The following is a 23,046-nucleotide window of genomic DNA, read 5'->3' as shown; positions in this document are numbered from 1 at the left end:
TCCAAATCATGGGCTGATATATGTAAGGATAATGTGGTTCCTACATCTCCTATCACGCAAGCCGTTGTCCAAGCAAAGAATGTAGAGAATGTGGACACTCAAGAATTGCAAGAACGACAAAAACGCTCAAAGAACATCATCATTCGTGGAATTAAGGAGGAAAGCATGGAAACACCCCAATCTCTTGCGGTTGCTATTGAAGAGTTTTTTGCTACATACTTTGGCATGTCTGGAATCATGGCTTATGGTACACATCGAGTTGGAAAACAAGCAGTCCCTCGCTCGGGAGAAAGACCTATTGCATGTACCATGGCTGATGAGGTAAAGAGAAAGATCATGCTTGACAATAGTTGGATCTACTCAAAGGAATGGGTTGTAATGTATATGAGGATCGCACTCTTATGCAACAAAATTTACGTCGCAAAGCATATGAGGAAAGAACCAAGAAGGTCAAGGTGACATCTCAAGAAGAAAAGTCACTTGAGGAGGATGCAAGTGCGCCCAACAAATAGGGACACATAATCTATGAGACCAACTCACTCTTGCGAAAAAGCTTTTGGAATTGTAATGGCTATCCATGGAATGAGAGAGTTGGCATTGATGAGCTTACCAATGACTCCAATGTGATACTTCTTGTCGAAACATGGGAGCATGATGCGCAACAAATTCTTGGATTTGACAAATATGATGTGCATTCTTTGATGTGGGCCAAAAATGCAAAGCAACATAGAGGCGAAGGAGGTGGCGTAGCATGTATGATAAAAAAGGGTTTGAAAGATGTTTCCATTGTCAAAGAAGATAAGTATAAACGCTACTTATGGCTGAAAATCAGCCCACCAAATGGTCAAGTCATGTTTGTGGTTGGTTGCTACATTCCTCACTATGACTCCAACTTTTATGCTCGCTTGGATATGGATAGAGATCAGCCCTTTGTTGAACTAGAGGAAGAAATTGCTCATTACAAGGACCATGGTGAAGTCATTGTCTTTGAAGACATGAATGCTCGCACAAATACGTTACAACTAGTCGACATGCCGCATGTCTCAAGAAGAATGGATGACTCATACATGTATAATCGAAGTTCTAATGATGCAAAAGAATTGGATCACTATGGAAAGTCACTTCTACATATGTGCAATAGTACCAGAATGATCATTGCAAATGGTGTATCTTTATGGCAAGGCACCAATGACTTTAAATGTAGAAAGCACAATGGTGATAGTGTGATTGACTATATGTTGTTTTTGGAAGCCACTCTAGAATGCATACAAAGCTTTACATTTGGTGAATGGAATCCGAAATTGGATCATAGGAAGCTATGTATTGATCTTAAGTGTGGTAAAGACCCGAGCATGTAGCCTCCAATCATGATGTGAATCATTCGTACCTATGTCTAGACTTCAAACGAACACCTATATATGCTGATGTGGTGGACAAAATGTTAAGCATCACAGAGCATCAAGAGAGCCTAAAATTAGAATGCAAGTGGAAAGTTTTCAAAGAAGTAATTTGCTCTTGTGCAAAGGAATTCTTTTTGGTGAAACACATGTCTTGCAAAAGGTCTAAAAAGGGTAGCACCAAGAAGAAATGGTTTGACATGGAATGTTGTCAAGCCCGAAAACACTTGCTAAGTTTGGATGCAAGCAAAGATAAGGGAGTTTACTTGGAGTGTTCACACACATACAAAGCACTTGTTCAAAAAAAGAGGAGAAGGTGGGAAGTCAAAAAACAACTTCTTTTAGCGGAAGAGAAAGCACATGCATGTGGCAAGTTTTGGCAAAATCTAAAAGGCAAGCGTGTTGAGATCTTTGGTGACTTGACTCTTGAGGATATGTATACACATTGCAAGAACCTCTATGAGCAACCTGATGTTGATAAGATGGAGTGTTGTAGCTCCCTTCCACTTATGTCCCCCTTCTTTACCATTGAAGATGTATGTTGCGTGCTCGAGAAAGTTGCTACTCGCACGGCAGGGGACCTTCAAGGTGTCAAGGTTGAAATGATTAAATGGACAAGCAAGAAAACATGACATTGGATACGTGATATGTTTAACCTTGCACTTCAGCATGGCATGCCTCATGATTGGAGTGAAAATTGGATCAAACCTTTGCACAAAGGAGGAGATGTAAACAATGTGAACAACTATCGCACTATAATGGTTGGGTCTTTGATGGCAAAGTTATTTGGATGTATCATGGAGATGAAGATAAGTGAATGGGCTGAAAAGAACGGCAAACGTGCACTAGTCCAATCAGGTGTTTGAAAGCATCATATGACTATTGATCACCTTGTCACTCTTCAAGTTCTTATGGAAGCATCTCGATTGAAAGGAAAAAAGTTGTATTGTGCTTTGTGGATTTCAAGAAAGCTTTTGACATGGTACCACTGTTGTGTTGTGACACGTACATAGTGGGAACGCATGCTACAAGATATATCTTTGTTTGGAGGTGATAACAGCATACAAGTGCCCACCTAGCCAAGGCGCCTGTTGGGTCAGCCGGCCAAAGTTTTGATGTGGTCATATTATTTTTCCGATGTTTAATACATCAAACCTTGTAAAAGTCTAACTACAATCGTCTATGTCGAGTCTGAGTCAAAGATGTAATTTTTCCAGTGATGTATGTAAAGGTCCATGAGAAGTTGGCCGCCGGCCACTTTAGAAAGCCCTAGGTATATAATACACTAAGGTTAGTGGGAAAGGGGAGATTATTTTTTGAAGATAAGGGACTACTGCGTTACGTACAGAGAGCTACCTCTTTGCTCCAACTTGTAATCATCGCTTCTGTGGCTACGGTAATCCAAATTCAGTTTTGTTTCTTGCATTGTGTTCCTCTTACTCTGCTCATTCATTCAAGTGTAAGCATTCAAGATTCGGTGAAGGTTTTGAACGCATCTGATTAGGTCTTAAATTGATGTTTTGAGTGTTTATATGCGTATTTTATGTTGTTTTGACCCTAGGAGAGGCTTTAGGGACCTAAAATCGACCCTTTAGGATCATTCGTTTACTGTTTTTGCGTACTGTGGGACGAACGATCGCGATTGTTGTACCTCTCCAGAATGCTGTGACAGTGATAGGATATGTTCCTGATAGTCCCCTGTAGCTTCCCTTCAAGTTTTGTGCGATTCCGATATGATTTGCATGGTGAACGGGCGTGATGACTGTAGAGCTGTGTAGAAGGACATAGGCAGATTACTTGGCTTTAGTGCGTTTGATTTGCTTGTAGAGTTAGTAGTTGCATCTCTTCGAGTTCACTTTATTAGGATTGACACCCTAGTGAGTTTCCATGCCTCATCCGAGTCGCTTCCCCTGTATCGATAATTTTATGTTGATGCTTGAGAGCTATGCTATGGACGTCCGTCGCGGCGACCCGCAAACATTGGCGCCGCTGCCCTTTCATATTACCCATGATATGATATGACCATAGCCTCGATGTTTTTATCTTTGTGTTGTTTTGACATTCTCTTTTGTGTTCTTTCTTTGTGTGTGTGAATGCAAGAGAGAAAGAGTGGGTCTTCTTTGATTGCACTTCTCTCCAAACCCTAGTCTTCATGGCATCTATGGTTTAACTCCTTCATATAGTTTTTTTCAGTTCTCTCACAAACTGTCATAGCCATAAGCCCGGTGCTTTCCTGGCAAGACCGCAAATTTCTCGACATATTTTCGGTGAACCCGACGCGAAACTGCTAGGGTGAGAGTTTTTGGGTAACCATGGGTGATCATGTTGAGCAACAGGGTATCCATTTTGACCCAGCAACAATGCAAATGTTTCAAGCATTTGCAATGTTCATGCAACAACAACATGCCACTGAAAGAAGGGAGATTTCAGCATCAAGTCCATACAAGCAGTCGTCAATAGAATGGATCAGTTCAATGGCAAAGATGTAACCAAGTACTTATGCGAGTATGTGAAGGAGATGGAGCTGCATCGCGTGTCAGAAGGTGAGATGATTAAAAACTTTGAGCTAGTTGTTGCTCCAGAAATTAGGGAACATGTTAGGGGAATTAAAGATGGGTATGAGAGAAACTGGGAAGAACTCAAAGTAGCTTTGAAGGAGGAATATTTCATGGAGGACTCTGAGAGAGTAACCAAAAGGACATTCTTAGAATGGTAGTCAAGCCAAAGCAAGGACTATCAATAACAGAGCTACTTACGGAATTTGAGCGGCGCTATGCACAACTCACCAGAACAGAAAGGGCCACACTAGATGCAAAAAAGACAGATCTTTTCTTACAAGCTGCAGGTAAAGAGTTTCAAGAAAATTTGGAGTTTCTTCTTGAAGATAAAGATGCTGAGAAAGGACTAAAGACCGACTGGAATGAGGTGGAAGTGTTGTCTCACTGCTTGCGAAACGACAAAGAAGAAGGGACAAGATTGTAGTAAACACTACAAGCCCTTCCACCTCAACTTCTGACAAAAGGGTAAAGTCTACTTTTATCGCTCCTAAGTTTGATGAGTCCATGCTAGATGAGCTTGTGAAGGGAATGCGTGACTTGAAGGTGAAGCTTGCAAAGCTTGAAGAGAAAGGCCAATCATCAGGGCCACTTTCTAGGCAAAGACAACAGCCCAAAGAAGGGTTTGTTAATAGATGTATTTGGTGTGATAGTACAGACCATGTAAGAAGGGATTGTGACAATTTTAGTGATGCTTTGTCAAAAGATGTTGTCTTTTTCAAGGATGGTAAAATCCACTTAAGAGAGACAGGTCTAACCTTGAGAACTAACTTTGGGAAGGGGGGAATGCAAACCTTAGTTGAAGATATGGCAACTAATCATGCCACCTCTTCAGTTGAGGCAGCTACTTATGGAGTAAAAATTGAGCATCTTAGTGATGAAGAGGTGAGTGACCATCATGGTCAAATTTGGCCAAATGTCATGCAATTAGCTAAAAAGGGGGAAAGCTTACAAAAGAGATTCTACATGAAGTAGGTGATTGCATACGTCTAGAAACAGGATGGAATGATCCAGTGAACTCATTATCAGTGCATGCCTACATTACAAAATGCCAACAAAATGAGGCAATTGTAGAAGAGAAGCGTAGACGTGAGAATGCTGATGAAGGACCATCAAAAAGAGCTTCTAGAAGTGGGGAAAGAAGCGACTCAATGCCTTCTCAAACACCCTCAACACAAGGAGCATCTCCACCTGAAGTACTCATGGAGGAGTCTACAACAGGAAAGAAGAAAGAGCCAACAAAAGGTAAGACAAAAGGCCCAACTTATAAACTACAATTTGATATTGAGGTTGCTACAGATTTAAAGAAAGTCTTGGAGGAAAGGATCTTGAATAGCAAAATTGAGTTTACTATGGGAGAAGTTCTTGGCATTACAAAGCGTGAATTCCACAAGGAGATCATTGACATCATCAAGAGAAAGAGGCAAACTCTTGCTGAGGTTGCTCGTCCACAGGTTGACGGAGAAACCTTGAAGACACAAGGGATGCCGTTGCAAAATAAGGACGATGATGGAGCTGTGGTAGGATGCTACCAATCTAGTGGGAGAGTGAAGCAAGTGCATTTCTCAAATGATGATGAAGTAGTTGAAGCTATTCCTAGGAGCTACTATTCACGAAGTCACTGGGCAAGGGCTACTACAGAAACTTTGGTCAAGATAGGTGATCTTGAAGATCCATTTGTTGCCTTGATTGACCATGGTTCAGAAATAAACATAATGTCAAAGAGTCTCTACAACAAGTGCGAATGGCCGATGGACACAGATCATGGCTGGATGGTAAAAGTGACGACAATTCATCTGATGAATTGTATGCAGCATGTCCAAGTGTGAAGGTGACAATAGGTGATGTAAAGATTGACCAAAACTTCTTTGTACAGAATACATCTTCATATCATCTCATCCTTGGACAACCCTACATTGTGGGAGTTCGAATGGAAACAAAGGTAATGGATGATGGTTCAACATATGCTAGGATACGTAGCAAAGATGGTAAACGAGCTGTCCAATTTCTCACAGTTTGTGTAAACCATGAAAGAAATCGTGACAACCTCAGAGAACATCCTCTACCAAAGGTGAGCAAAGAGTTTCATGATCATAGAGAAATTATGGGTTTTGGCCAAGTACCATTGTAAAGCGGGATTGCAGTGGTACAGAAAGAAAAAGGGTCTCGCCTGATCCAAAAATAGGTGAAACTTTCTCAACAGGCTCCTTGGTAACAAGGAAAGGATCATTATGTTTTACAAAACTTGAAGATTTGAAGAGATGTGAGAGGCAATATGTGCATAATGTACAAATAGGCATGAAAAAGAGTGGGTTGCTAGAGCCTACTGAAAATGTTTTGGGTTTGTGTGAACAAGTTTCTTTTATAGATACTATGGGTGAGCTTGATGCTATAATGGGGTCTAGTTTGCATCTTGAAAATAAAGTTGTGGAAGTTTGCTATATGGAAATGTATCAAGTAATAGAAGGCTTTAAAGAAAGCCAAATAGTTGGTCCAGAAGTCCATGTTGAAACTAAATACAAGAGTGTAGCAAAGAAGGTGAAACCAGTAGCTTCACCCTTACCACCCAACAACAGGGAAAAGATTGAACAGGCTTCTTTACAACCAAGTTTGAGGAATCCTAAAAAGATTGGGCATACCTTCACAAAGGATTCTTTTCAAGAGTTGCAAATTGGTTGCGAGGAGTTTCTAACACAGGAAGAGACAAAGTGCTTCAAAGAAATGCTTTCAAAGCATGGTAAGGCTTTTGCATTTTAGCCACATGAGATAGGATGTGTTGATCCTTCTATTGTAACTCCCATGGTAATTTTCACAATACCTCATGTGCCTTGGAATCTGTGGCCTATTCCGGTTCCAAAGGCTCATTTGCCAAAGTTAGTGGAGCTACTGAATGAGAAAATCAAAATGGGAATCCTGGAGCCTTCTTGTTCTCCATACTCAAATAGGTGGTTCACAGTTCTAAAGAAGAATGGTTCTCTACGCTTCATCCAAGATATGCAACCAGTGAACAAGGTGACAATTAGAAATGTAGGTATAGGTCCAATCGTGGATGAGTTTGCAGAGGCGTTTGCAAGGAGGGCAATCTACTCAATGGGAGATCTCTACTCAGGGTATGATCAGTTTCAGCTTGCAATCGAAAGCAAAGACTTGACAACCATGAGGACACCTTTGGGTTTTGTAAGGATGTGTACCTTGCCACAGGGAGCAACCAACTCGGTTGCACATATGATGAATGGGATGAATAAGGTCTTACGTGACTTTATTCCTCAAATCACAATGCCTTTCATTGATGATTTGCCTATCAAAGGATGTGAAGAAAGTGACAAAGATGAAGCTTTGGATCTCAAGGGATGTCGCAGGTTTGTGGTAGATCACATAAATGATTGTGATAAAATTTTATCTAGGCTGGAAGAAGTTAATCTTACATTGTCAGGGAAAAAGTCTATGTTTGGTGTCAATGAAGTGCTCATTGTGGGGCACATGTGCGGGCCATATGGTAGGAAACCTTGTCCAGCAAAGGTAGATGCCATCCAAAGAATGAAAGAAACATGCACTAGAATCACTGAGGTTAGAAGGTTTCTGGGAGTATGTGTCTTCTATGTTATTTGGATTCCACATTGTACACATGTAGCTGATCCTCTTTATCAACTGCTTAGAAAGAATCAAAAGTTTAAATGGAGAGAAGCACATGTAAAATCCATGAAAAAGCTAAAGGAGTTGCTCTAGTCAGCAAAAACAACTTTGAGGAAGGTAGACTATGAGTGTCAAAGGCCAGTAATTGTGACAGTAGATACAATTCCTACAGGGATTGGATGGGCAATAGGGCAAGATGACAAAGAAGGACACAGGTATGTGGTAAGATTTGGAGCAAAGGTACTAAGTGCTCGCCAAAGAAACTATCCACAAATAAAGAGAGAGCTATGGGGTATGGTTACAACCTTGAAAAATGGGAAAGAGTACCTAATTGGTGCATGTGTGGTTGTAGAAACAAATTGTCTACCACTTCTTGGGATGATTACAAGCTGCTCAACGCCAGACATTGCTATGTTGCGGTGGATTGCCTACATTAAGTCCTTAAATCCCGAGTTTAAGCACATTGCAGGTAAAGACAATACAGTGGTAGATATGCTATCAAGGGCAAGGTATGAAGATGAGTCACAAATTATTGACGAGGGAGATGATGTAGGCACAAAGTTCTATTCTATCTCTCATGTCAAAGGTAACAATGTCTGCATGACTAATCTACTTGAATCATTCTTGAAAGAGCTTTATGAAGGTGATTGGCTTCTTATTGGAAGCTATTTGAGTACTCTAGCAAAACAAGATGATTGGTCTGAACAAGAATTCAGGAGGATACGCAGGAAAGCATATGGGTACTTTTTGAGGGATGGTTACTTGTGGAAGCATCCTAAACAAAAGGGTGCTACACCACAACGGGTTATATGTAAAAAAGAGACTCAAGTAAAGCTCATGCAAGAGTTTCATGAGAGTCTATGGGTTGGACACAGGGGTGTGTGGGCAACCTTCTCCAAGTTGAAAGAAAATACTGGTGGGAGGGTATGTATAAAGATGTATCTCAATTTGTAGAGTCATGTATAGCTTGTCAAATGTATTCAAATGTCCGACATCGTGATGGATTGCACTCTACATATCCCCTAGCCATGCACTATAAATGGCTTGTGGATCTAGTCACAATGCCTCTAGGACTCTGGCAGATGAGATACTTGGTTCTTGCACGAGAGGACCTAACTAATCAGGTTGAAGGAAGAGCATTAAGAGCTAAAACCACAGAAGCTGTGTGCAAATTCCTTCTTGATGAGGTGATTTGCCGTTATGGTTGTGTGGGAAAGATCACTGTAGACAGAGGTGAACTGGATGCCGAGGAAGCAAGGGACTTCTTTTCCAGATTGGGAATCAAGATTTCTCTTACTACAGCTTACAACCTTGAAGGCAATGGAAAGAGTGAAAGAGGGCATTCTCCTATCATCAAAGCTTTGGCCAAGGCTTGCAAAGGAAGAGTTGGTGAGTGGCCAAAACTGTTACCATATGCTTTATGGGCTGACCGTACAACACATAGCTCAGTAACTGGCTACATGCTTGCGGAGCTAATGTATGGTCAAAAGCTAGTCATGCCGATTGAAGATACAATTCCCACATGGAATGAGTATACTACCTTGGCAAGAGGGGCTTAACAGGGAAGATCCCCTTGCATTGCGCATAAGGCAACTAGAGAGAAGATCTGGAGACATTGAGGCTGCAAAAGAATGACTCAAAAATGCAAGGCTGAAAAACAAGGACTACTTTGATAAGCGACATCGGCTCAGGAGCAAAGCAATTGACAAAGGTGACTGGGTTTTAGTGTATGATAGTAGCCTTGATAACCAACACACAGTCATGCGTAAGTTTTCAAAAAGATGGTTTGGACCGTATGTTGTAAATCATGTGCATGAAAATGCTACTTACAGCTTTTCTGAACTAGATGGTACAGAAGTAAAGATTCCCATTGCAGGAAAAAGGATCAAAATGTTTAAGAGAAGAGGTGACAATGATCCAGAAAATGTTGACGAGAAGGAAGAGCAAAACACATGTGAAGATGAATCTTTGGAATCATCCAGTGAAGAAGAAAGCAAGGAAGATGTACAAGAGGACCGATCTTACAACAAAGAGAAAATGTGGCACATACCGGAGGATGTGCAGGTTTAGAGGGGGTGGATGTCGTGTTGTGACACGTACATAGTGGGAACGCATGCTACAAGATCTATCTTGTAACTTTTTAGATACATAATTATATTTCCTATGATGTACATATGCATATGTAAATATAACAATAAGCTTTCTATCTCATCTTATTATTTATCTCAAGGGTAACGTATTCTTACTTTACCATCAAAAAGTACTATGGGAAAAGCGTCAATAGCTCCGCCTCTTTAACTTGGGGCAAAAAGCATTGATTCTTTCTTTTTACCATCTCATTATTATCTCACACCCTATCTAGATCCTATACCTATGGTAATTTCCAATCTATATATATTCTATGTATTTTTCATATTTTTTTTATATTTCTTTTTAAATAGCTACTAGGAGGGAATCAAATCCTAGTGGGACACTAGGTGGCATGATTTCAAAGATACACTTATTTTAATGCATTATTTCAAACATGATTACAAAACTTTGTCAAGGAGCAATGTCATGCTTTCATATGGCATGAGGTGTCCATTGGAATCAAATAAAAGTTTAGGCTAAGGGGACCACAAGAAGACTTTTGCTGCCAAAACTGTACCTTATTTTGATGATTTTTTTACACAAGGTTCCAATCCGAATTAGAAAATGCATATAAAAAGGAAGTCCTAGGTAATGAGCTGAAGTTTCTGTCTATATTTTTACTTTTTTATTTGGAGCTACAATTGAGGAGATATGATCAAAATACTGGACCCCAGTCTGCTCACATCATGTAGGGACAGCTCATTTCCAACTTTTTCAGTTTCTGTTCACACTGGCTCTTCTCTTCTTGTGTAAACCCTTGGGGGTTCCCTTCACCTATAAAAGGGGACCTCTTCTTCGTTGAAAACCACTTAAGCATTCAAGCCATTCATGAGGGAGTCAGTAGTGATGCCAAAATTGTACTTAGCCATTAACATAAGCCTAAGCCTACACTTTCTCCTAGAGGAAGACTAGCCATTCTTGCATGCTATCCTTGGAAGATCAACTCTAATCAAAGAAGGTCTTGAACTTGGTGTATCAATCAAAGTTGAATTCTCCCCTCTTGTTCTCTCTCCATCAATAATGGTGCCGAAGGGTTTGTCAAGTAAGATGTGTTCTACTTTGATGTTTTCTTGATTTCTTGTTGTTTTCTTTTTCATCTCTAATCCAACACATATATATATATATATCTAATCTCATCTCCTTAACCAAACCTACTCTCACTCTTAGTAATTCATCCTCTCTACAAATTTTAGATTCTCCTTACTACAGGTACATCTCTCCCCGCAGTATCCTGATTGCCTACGGGCAAGAATAGGGCTTGGGAGGGAAACTCTCTTCTCTTCTCTTCCCTTCTCTTCTCTCATATCTACATTTTGCACATACTAGAGTTATCCCAGATGAATAGTCCACATGATGATAATTTCTATCGCTTTCACTCTGTACGATCTATTAGAATTAACGTATGGGTTAGCCGTAAAATACACTTTCAACAACTTATAGTGTTTCTCTTTGACCCTGAAAGGCTCAATGAAATACTTTTATCACCGGATCCCATTATACTTCCTCTCATAGACTATAACTTTTCTTTTGACGTAAGCGTAGTTATCTTGTTATGAACCAAGAGGATTTGTACACACAATTAATCCCAATCACTAGACAAAATATATATATTATGGTAAGCACAAAACAACAATTCCAAAGAACAATTCGTAGCCTATTTGGTCAATCAAGATTGAATGCCATTAACTCATCTATTAACCCTTTCATATTACCCATGATACGATATGACCATAGCCTCGATGTTTTTATCTTTGTGTTGTTTTGACATTCTCTTTTGTGTTCTTTCTTTGTGTGTGTGAGTGCAAGAGAGAAAGAGTGGGTCTTCTTTGATTGCAATTCTTTCCAAACCCTAGTCTTCATGGCATCTATGGTTTAACTCCTTCATATAGTTTTTTTTCAGTTCTCTGACAAACTCTCATAGCCATAAGCCCGGTGCTTTCCTGGCAAGACCGCAAATTTCTCGACACCGCGAGGAAATCTTTGGAGACGTATGCAAAGCCTTCAACTGCCGACAGAATTTATGCATGCAGTCTTTCGCATCTACCAAAAAGTGATATGTCGACTACGCATGGGAGATGGAATTTCAGAATTTTTTGCAAGCACCATTGGTGTCAAACAAGGAGGCCCACTTTCCCCAACTCTCTTTGAGCTACTCATTGATGAATTGGAATGCACGGTTCTTGATTTTATGCAACAAGAAGGCATAGAAGAGTTTAAGATCGGAAATGCGGTGATCATGCTTTTGCTTTATGCCAATGATGTAGTGCTCTTGGCACATACCTTAGAAGATGCACAAAAGCTTATGAGTGTCTTGGAACGCTTTTGCATACATAGAAGGTTGATCGTGAATGGATCCAAAACCAAGGTTATGCTTGTAAAGACCCTCAATGACAAAAATCCATGCATGTATACAACAATGAGCAACTTGAAGTGGTAGATAACTTCAAGTACCTTGGCCTTGAGGTTCTATCCAATCATAAATGGAAGGATTGCGCAATGCGTCGCTTGGACTCTAGGTTCACGAATTGGCTTTTACGTCTGTTGGAGCTTGAAACTATGTAAACATAGACAAAATGAAGAAGTAGCATTACATTTAGACAAAAAGGTACCTACTACCTTGCCTTGGTTGAAAACACAATGTTGTGTCTCTTTGTTAGTTCTAGATGGAGAACACTACCAGTAGTGTTGTGCTCTCTCTAGCTCTTGCTGATCTCTCTCTATTGGATTGTAATCGCTCTCTCTCTCTCTCTCTCTCTCTCTCTCTCTCTCTCTCTCTCTCTCTCTCTCTCTCTCTCCAGCATATGTGATACGTTACATGAAATCACAAAAAGTAAGTGGAGTCATACGATGCATTTACCAACCGTATGCTATGATTAGAATGTCGACATGTGTGAGACCTTAATTTGGCATAATATTGTGCATGGCACCAATGGTCCAATCATTTATTGTGTTGGCAGAGAGAGAGAGAGAGAGAGAGAGAGAGAGAGAGAGAGAGAGAGAGAGATTGGTTACACCAATAATATTTTTCACATGTTGCACACACACACACACACACACACACACACACACACACAGAGGAGCTTGTGATTGTTCGGGCACGTTGAAGAGATCTTAGGAGAGAAAATACTTGTTCTTCTTTGTCTGAGGAATTAACAAGAGAGTCAACCAGATAATCCACCAGCCAATAGCAAATACATACAACGATGCCAAGCCCAGGGAAAGGTATTCCTCTTGTTTTTTTCCAGTTCCTTTGTTTATTTTTTTTGTGAATGGCACATTGAGAAGTCTTGGCTTAATGTTTTTTCTTTTGCATGCGCTATGGCAGTTTCATGAATTCCCTGCGCGATTGGTCGTATGGCACATGTAGAGGCAATATTTTTTGAGGGATGCTTCCTCGTGCGCCGTTTGTAGAGAGTATTCATGTGTGTGTGTGTGTGTGTGTGTGTGTGTGTGTGTGTGTGTGTGTGTGTGTGTGAGAGAGAGAGAGAGAGAGAGAGAGAGAGAGAGAGAGAGAGAGAGAGAGAGAGAGAGAGAGAGAGAGAGAGAGAGAGTTTATGTATTTTTTTATGTGTGCATGTGTGTGACATTACACAAAAAAGTGTGTGCGTGTTTATGTGTGCGTGTGTCTACGTGTGTGTGCATATATGTGTGTTTATGTATGCGTGTGTGTGTGTGTGTGTGACATTACACACAAAAATGTGTGTGTGTGTGTGTGTTTGTGTGTGTGTGTTTTAAAAGGATGATATATATAGTAATATATAGTTATAAATGCACATCCATATACCTTTGTGTTTTTGTGGTTTTTAATGACACACAAATTGAATGGAAATAAGATTTGTCAAAATGGTCTTTGTTCTAAGAGCTCACACAAGGAAGAGACACAAAGTAGATTTCAGAGTGTTCGTTTGGGCACTAGCATAGAAAATTATATTGAATCTAATGTTTAATACTAAGCAAATGTGTTGAATATCATGCTACCAATCATAGTTAAAGCAGACAAACCTTGATGCTAAAAAGAAGACAAGAGGCAATTCTAATGGACAAGAAACACCTGTTCGTGTTGATGATCGTGCTCGATTTGAAAAGTGAATGAGAGAAAGATTCCATGAAGTTCAAAATCCTAACAATGGCAACGCGTTCTTGTATACACTAAAAACCACAAGGAATACCTCTAGGAGGCACATCAGTCGAAAGAGGCACCAACATTTATTGAACACGATCAAACAACATAAGGAACTCTAACCTAATTATTTGCACCCCCTAGAGAGTTAAGGGAATGTGATATTGAATAAATGGGCGGGTAGCCCTAGGTCTAAACCCCTATCCTTATCATCATCGAGAAAAACAAAGTCATCATCCATGAGAGCATACGTACAATCCGTGTAATCATGTAACTCTGCCTCATCATTAGAGACACAAATCTTCACTAAGAACGTCGCTAGACGTCTATAGTCATCTTGGTCAAGAGGGTAAGCTTGTGCAATCAACGAGGCGTCCTCTACTAAGTATGGATTAGTCGTGGTCAAGAGAAATATTAGCCATTTTAATTCCTCAAAATTCCTCTCACATGCTAGCATATCTACCAAATCCCATTCACAGACAATCACCTGGTAGACTATGTGAAACACTTGTGAAAAGTAAAGAGGGTACCTCTTACCCAAGGTAGGAGTGGATGACTCTAGCAAACTAGCCATATATGTACACAGAGATAGATGATGGTTAGTGTGCAAATATTATAAGGGTCATGTCAAAAGGCCACATCCTTGTGCATAATGTTTTTTTATGATTTTGGATCATGTACTAGAACTTGTAGGTTTCCAGGTTTTTGTTTGGTGGCTCTTGCTCTTTTACTTTCTTAATTTTTGTTTTCTTGAGTATAGGGCTATATATATACATTCGTTAAGATGGGAAGATTGAGAGGTTAGGGAGGAAGGTTGAGAGGGGAGCAAGTGAATGATGGATCAGCAAATACTCCCTCCTTCCTTGGGTAGATCATACCTTTTAGAATAATGACATCACCTTTTGAAAACAATTGTTCCAAGTATTCATGGGTGAAGACTTTGACCAATAGTTGTTGACCGTCCTAGGCATTTCATCTAGTTCCAAGGGTGGTAAGGTACTCTCCCATGATTTTATTTGCAACGTTGTTGTAGGTAGTGAACTTGCAATGGGAGATGCAAATTCTTTCTTGTTTGTATGGATATGTACAATGGTAGGTGGAGGTTGTGTCGAAGCTTCTATTTTCATATATGAACTACGTGATGAGTAAGAAGCTTCATTTGTTTTTTCCATTTTTGAGCTGAGGCAAACAAGTCTTTCTTGCTTGGGTACCCAAACTAGCTCCGGACTAGGTGTGTAGTGTTCTGTGATCTTTCCCCTCCCATGATCTTCAATCGGCTTTATCGTTACATGATTTGACTCACATGGGTCAGGTGACAGGTAAGAACACAATTTATATTTTGGCACACAAATTTTATCATTTCCTTCATAGTAGACTTGGGCTTCCAATAGTCGTTTTAGGCATCCAACACAACGTTTTCTTACATTTCTGGGAGCGAGTGGGGCATCTCTTACAAGGCTCCTATCTTTTAGCATCAGCAATGGTCGTTAAAGAAGCTATACGGACCATTTGTATGTTTTCTTGGTTATAGCATGATGGGTCTTGTGTGTCTCAAGCTTTGTTTCAGCTATAGAAGTTGAAGCTCTAGAGAGTTGGGCTATAGGGACATATGGTTCAACCTCTTGGACATGCACTATTTTGGGTTGTATTTTCTCGGGAGGCGATATCTCAGGGACTATCGCTTGAGTGGTAGGGCTAAGAGTTGGTTTCTATGTTGTGATACTCCCAGTCCCCCAATCAATAGTGCATTTGGTTGCTATCATCCACGTGCGTCCTAGGTTTATATTGCCTTCCATAGTTCCAGCAGGCATGACCAAAAGTCTTGAGCCACAACCCCATTGTCAATGACAATCAAATCATTTCTTTCTCCTATCTTTCTCCACAAGTGCATTTTGCACAGCCAATTGTTTCTCTTCATCTAACCTCTCAAGGATGTCGCTCAACTAAAGGGCTACCATCCCAACATTCTTGTGAAGCTACCCGTAGACTAGGAATTACAAATGTCCATGGCATAACTAGTTCTTGGCCATCTACATTTTTAATGGTGTACAATTAATAGCCATTTTGTAAGAAGTACGATAAGCCCATAGAGCTGATGTCAGCTTCAAATCCCAATATGTGCAATGAGATTCCACTGTTTTGGTCAAGATAGAAATGAAGGTCTTGTTAGTGCTCTCAGCTTGGCCATTTGCTTGTGGACAATAAGGGGTAGACTTGTGGTGGGCTATCATGAAGTTGGTAGTAAGTTCCTTTATCACTCCATTTATAAAATGAGTACCATTGTCACTCATGATCTCAAAGGGACAACAAAATCGTGTAATAATGTTCTCAAAGAGAAACTGTTAGCAGCAAGCTAATCCATGTAACTTTTTTTAGAAGTTTTATTGTAAAAAAACTTATTCTTTGGATAAATTGGGAATATTTTAACTCCTATGTTCCAAGTGGATATTGTGATCTATGAGCCGGGGCTATAAGCTTCCAGATTGTATCAACTTTTCCTTAGTTAGAGCTCCTAGATTATTAGTTTTTGACAAAAGAAACCTTGGCTAAGGTATAAAAGCCAATTTTTGTAAGTTATTTTTAAGTTTTGGATAATAAAAACACAACGTGAGCTAACGACACTCACTTCTATCCTTCTCGTGCTTCCTAATCACTTCCCGATTGTCACATTATAGTGCCGCTATTGCATTACAACCGCAGGTAAGAGCTCTACGCATTGACGTAACCATCTCATGGTAAACTGTAGCTTTTGGCATCACCAACCCGCGGCCTAATTTCATCATAAGTAGGAGCTAGGAAATCACAAAGTAAGCATAGGCAGGGTATTGGGGCACCATTTCTAAGCATTTAGATGCATTCGGGGTCAAACACGACTAGGTCAAAAACTCACTGTTGTTAATAATCGCGTTTTTTGAAACTCATCAAAAGTGAGATTTGAGACTCTAAGCATGTGTACTTAGGTCTTATATACATGTCCTAGAAGTTTTGTAACATTCGGATGTCGTTTGATGTTGTAATGGTTATGATTTGTTTGTCGATTAGCAATTAGCTTTTGATGACTTAGGTCATTTGAGTGTAGCTTGTGTTAGATGCGAGATGTCTATTGTTTTTCAAGAGATTGACACCCTCTTGTAGCCTCTATGCACTAGTCGAGTTAGCTTCGTCCCATGAATTGACAATTATGTTCGTGGTTCTCGCTATGTCTACAATAAGATAGGAGTGAGGTTAGAAACCCATCCCACATTTGGTGCCGTTGCCGGGGACGAATAGACCTAAACTAGGAGAAACATGAGTGTTTTGTGTAGTTGTCCTTTAACTTCCTATAGGATCGCCTAGAGTTAAAACTTTCTCTTTAAAACCGCATAGCTTAAGATTGTCGTATTTTGCTGTGTAGAGGTAGCTTGGAAGTAGATTGTACTTGCTAAGTACTGAAGCGGTCCGGGGCGGGCAACAAGAAGAGCAACCTCTAGGCACCCTTCAAGGCTCCCGTGCTGCTCAATGGGGCTGGGGCACAACACAACACAAACCAAAACAACAAACCCCCAGCCAAATCCCAACTACACAAGGGGCACCACCTAGTTTAAGAGCGAACTAGGACGCAAAAGAGGAGAATCGTTAGAGCAACCCACAAACAAGCAAGGAATTTACACTAACCCTAACACCAATGGAATACTCTCACACACTAAAACACGAGAGAGAGAGAGAGAGAGAGAGAGAGAGAGAGAGAGATGGTGCTCGGGCTGCTTTGAAGTGTATCGTTAATGATCAAGCAAACATAAATATATATATGTAAGAAAGAGAGAAAAAGGGGGAGAGGGTGCTTGTTGCATTAATACCTTCTTACAAATCTGTCATGACAAATCAAAGTGAGATTAGTATTTGTTCAACATAGCTTGCGTAAATTTCACCACAACGCATCACAAGAAAAAACCACCCCAATCACTGTCTTAAGGCCAGGGGAGTCCCCTCCATCCTGTCGCCCTCTTACAGTATGTGGGATTTATGGCTAGATTGATGACAACACCAGAGACAAGCTATCAAGAACTTAACAAAAAACACCAAGACACTTACGCATCATTGTTGTCCATTACTTCACGTTGGAAGGGAGACAAAGTATCCAAGCTTAGTCCAAATCCACCCTCCTTGATTCAACAAATGTTGGGCTTACACTAGTAGGAGAAATGATAGATTTCCTACTCTCAATTGAATGAACACTCTCTCTCTTAAAAATGGCATAAAGTTCCCTTGCTAATCCCCTATTACAACACATGCACATGCATAAGACAATGAGCTTCCACTCAAGAGCTCCTTCTAGAGAGGTTGAGCTTGGCTTCTCAAGCTATAGCATAGTGCTCTTGCTTATGGCTCCCCCTTTTGTGCTAGCCACACCCTCCTTTTATAGCAATTTTGAAGGCTAGGGTTACTCCTCTAACCATGGTTGGGTTAGATTTTCAGCCATTTATCTAATTTCTTTTGCTTGGAATTATCAAGAAGTTGGTGGGGAAAGAGAGAGGAGAGAAATGGAGGTGATAGGACTTTTCATAGTGGGTTAGTGTTAGTAGAGTTAGTATTAATTTACAAATGGAATTGGATATTTACAATGGGAGTATCCATCTAGGATACAAATAAGGAAGAAAAACTCTTAAGAGGTAAGAAAAGGTGGATTTCTTACAAGGTTGATGCTCCAAGTGTCTTGAGTAGGGCCAATTTTGACGCTTGTTGACGGTCCACTAGCTTTGACGGTACATTTTTTCTCCACTCTTGACCTTCCTTGAGAGACAAGGTAATTGAAGCTGAGTAATCAACCACCATGATGCTGTCTTTTAAGAGAAGAGGCTGAATTTTGTGGTTTTTTTTATAGATATGGGTAAATTGGAGGAGGAAAAATGAGACTAGGTGGTCAATTTTGGAATGGAATTGTGTGTGGGAGGTATGAGTTCACCATGTTTTCTCTTATTCTTCAAGGTTGAGGAGAAGGTGAGTAGGGTGCAGAGAGGAGTGGTGAGAGAGGTGGGGATGATGAGTGGAGAAGTGTGTGTGAAAGAGGAAAATGATAAAGTGGAAGAGAGAGTGTGGCTGCATAGCATGGGAAAACTGGGGTCCACTAATAAAATCATAGCTCACAGCTCGTAGCTCAAAAAAATATGAAAAAATTTGAGGCAAAAGTTCAGCCCACGAGCTACAACTTTTGTTTGTATCACCTTTTCAAATTCGGAGAGCAAGTGAACTTTAAAAATTCAGCAAAACCGACCGTTTTTTTCCACTGCACAAGGTCCTTGTGGGGTCCTTCTTTGGATGATTCTTTTGAATACCTCCAAGAGTGAGCCCTCCATAGTGCATGTATGCATGCCACCTACCCTTGACCTTATTTGGTAGGTCTATAATTGAAGATATTGTTGAGATTATGATATAAGTGAATAGTACAACTAAGAAAATCAAATATTGAGGGGTCTAAAAAATATGTACATGTCAAATATAAATAATATAAGTGGAAAAAAATATAAAGGGGTCAAAAGAAATCTCTCTCATTATGAGGCTACCATAAAAAGATAAATATTTTTGGTGTTCTAATTTTTTAGACAAAAAAACAAAATAGATGTAGGAAGGGAAAAATCACAATAGTGAAAAAATATACACATAAATAAAACTAGTTTTTTTGGATTTTTGTTGGGGTGGAGTTACACCAAATATAAGAGAAGCTTACATGAAAATATTTCTATATGGAATAAAGAGTATGAAAAATGGTAAGAAAAAATTGTGGTAATGGTGAGGCAATGTACAGAGCATAAATAGCACACACCTAGGTAGAAATATTTAAATAAATACCAAAATAATTATGAAAAAATCTTTTATTTAGGCCCTATATACAAAGAAATATTTACATAGGCATGGGCCATAATATACTTATATTTTTTATTATTTTTTATTTTTTTGGCTCAACTAGCCCAATGACTAGCTAATTGAGGGTTTTTTAAGAAGATATGGAAAAAGTCCCGTGACTCACGCACGCCTATGTGCAGTGAAATGGTAGGGATAGCCACAGTGTTTGGGTGATTTTGGTAGGGTGAGGTAACTCACTGTGGCAATTACAAAGAGCTGAAAAAACGGCTATCAGTACCTTGTAGGATTGTAATATTAGATTAGGATTTTGAGAGTGATTGATAGATGAGACAAGTCTTAAGATCAAGGTTTGGAAAACCATTAAAAACAAGAAAACAAATGTTTGTGGACACTTTGCACAACCCATTGCAATAGAACCTAGGACTAGGGGATCTCAGAACATTGCTCACTCCAAAAGAATCAATTATGAGTTTTTTATATGAAGTTGTAGAATTTCACGTCTACGGCTTGAAACAGCACCAAAAGAATGTCAACCACTGAATCCGGCTGGACATTATGCTCTAAAAGTTGTTAAACATGTGTATATGCTCAAATGACCAAAAAGATGCAAAAAATTACCATAAGTAAATAATCGTGATTATTTACTTTTGTCTTATTTTTCAACTTTTTTGATTTACTAAGCATACCACAAGTTTTAGCATGTTATATTGAGCACACATATCAAATTTGGTAAATTTGGATCTTTAAAGTGAAATTTGTGGCCAAATCTAAAAAGTTACTTTGCAGACATTAAATTTTTGACAAATTGAGTAGAATTTATCCAAACTTGGTGAAACTTGGCTAGGGAGCTTAAATTGAGTTGCTTAACCTGTTTGTATCAACATTTTGGCAAAAAGTTACCAAAAATTTTCATAAGTAAATAACCGTGATTATTTACATCTGCTCCATAATGGAACAATTTTGCACAACTGAGTATATCAGAAGGTCAAGCATATCAAGTAGACTCCACAAATCAAATTTGGTGAAATTTGGATCACAAAAGTAAGACTTAAGCCAGATTCTTGAAAACTGAGTCTGTGGACACTAAACAATTGATAACTTCGACAAATCTTGTTCAAATTCAGTGAAACTTGTCCGAAGACTTTAACAAGGTGAGAAAAGTGAATAATCAGATTATTTACTTTTGAGCCCCAGAGACATGATTTTTGACTTTCGAGCTTGTACAAGGTTAGAATAACATAATACAAGGCCACTGGTCAAGTTTGGGTTCCATTGGATCCAAATTGGTACATGTTAACTCAGTTTCTAGGTTGCAGATTAGTACTTTAGCTCTTTGCAGGGGTGGAATCTTAAAGTCTCAATTGCTGACTCACTTAGCTCAAATTGAAGTGATATACATAGACCCATCTCAATAGTTATACAATCTTTGTGAAAAATTGCTAACTTGGTTAAAACTGACACATGAATCAGGTTGCAAGCAAGGAATTGAAAGCTTGACAGGACTTGAATTCAAGTCAAGTGGAAAACAAATAACAATTCAATCTGCCATAATTACTCTATCCAGGGCTTAACAAGTCTATATGAACCTAAGATCTGGTCATATACTAGCAAATCAAGGCATATTTGGAGAGACCGCTAGTAGGGTATCCACCGAAGAGAGTGTGAATCACACTTGGGCACTATCTTTGAAGAAGTCTCACACACCTATTCCAACTCAACATTTGAAATGTCTTCTTGTTGCATCCTTTGATAGCAGATATTTTCGATGCTAAAGACTGATTCTTCACTTTCTTGTAAGTGAAATAACCGACTACATTTGTTTGAGCTCCGATATCTACCAATGCATTTGTGCTATGATTGTTCAATTGTACTTTGATGCAAAGGTCCATTCCATCTAACCATTCATCATCCGTTGACACTGCATCAGTCTTCAATTCCCATAGTCTGTCATCTGGTTCCAAAGCGTTGATGGGAATAGGTATTTGTTGATTTCTGAAAGTAGCTTTCCTCTTGAGTACTCAAAGTCGAGCTTCCTCTTGGGCTTCATCAATAATATGCTGTTGTTTCATTTTTCTTTGCTTTGCTACATGCATCTTCTCTAGCAAATCATTGATTAGTGGCAAATGGTACTTCTTTAAGCGGCATCCACTAATCCAATTAGCTATTGGTTCACCATCTAGAGTGGACAACTTAACTGCTCCACTTGGAGATACGTCTTCAATGATAAACGGTCCATTTTCCTTCTTCTTGAATTTGGAAATGTGTTGCTTAAGGGAATAGACTAAAACTAGGTCCCCTTTTTTGAAGATTTTTGTGACTAGATGTGAATCAAAAAATTGTTTTTGTGCAGAGATGTGAGCTACAACTATTAGACTTTGCTCATCAAGCTTTTCTAAATCTTCGAGACTCTTTGACATTTCAAGTCTGGTCCACTCAAGGTATTTATCTACCCTTAGTGTCTGCAATAGAAATCCTATTGATAGTATGGCATCAAGACCGTAAACAAGATTAAAGGGTGTACCATTTAAAGTTGTCTTGAATGAAACTCTATAAGCCCATAGAGCGGCATGTAGATTCATTTCCCAATCAGTTTGTTCTGAACTAACCACTTTAGTCAATACCGAGCTAAGAATTTTATTTGTGTGCTCATCTTGTCCATTTGCTTGTGGATGATATGGAGCAGATTTGTTATGGATGACCATAAATTCATTCAACAAATACTCAATTATCTCATTGAAGAAATGAGTTCCCCTATCACTGACAATTTTTATTGGAAGTCCATATCTTGTGAATACATTCTCATACAAGAATGAGGCTGTGGTTCTAGCATCATTATTTATGGTTGCCTTAGCCTCTGCTCACTTAGTCAAATAGTCCGTAGATACAATGATATATTGATCTTGAGTTCTATAAGCAGGTGGTTGTATTGGCCCGACAAAATCTATGCCCCCTTTTGCCAAAGCTCTAGCCCCCATCATTTGTCTTAAAGGCATGCTATCTACCCTGGTTGGCATTTTTGCTCGTTGACATGCATTACATCTTTGAACGTATTCTTTGGCATCTGGAAAAAGTGTTGGCCACCATATGCCTACCATTAAAATTGCAAATGTTGATCCTTTCCTCTTCGGTACCATTGGTTTCCAATAAGAGTATAGTCTCTTGCTTCTGTTTCAATAGCTCTTTGGTGGCATTTACTCATATCCTCGAAAATGTTCTGCTTGATAAGTAAGTAACTAGATAGTTACTCCACTTAGAAATAAGTGAAACTTGAAATAATGTCACGTGAGGTATGGGTGCTTGTTTCTGGCATTTAAGACAATCTTTTACAAATGAGTGAACATCACTTCTCATGGTTGGCCAAAATACTCCA

Source organism: Adiantum capillus-veneris, chromosome 8 (assembly GCF_014529385.1).
Source record: "Adiantum capillus-veneris isolate H3 chromosome 8, ASM1452938v2, whole genome shotgun sequence".
Taxonomy (NCBI): domain Eukaryota; kingdom Viridiplantae; phylum Streptophyta; class Polypodiopsida; order Polypodiales; family Pteridaceae; genus Adiantum; species Adiantum capillus-veneris.
Note: the sequence above shows the minus strand (reverse complement) of the source record.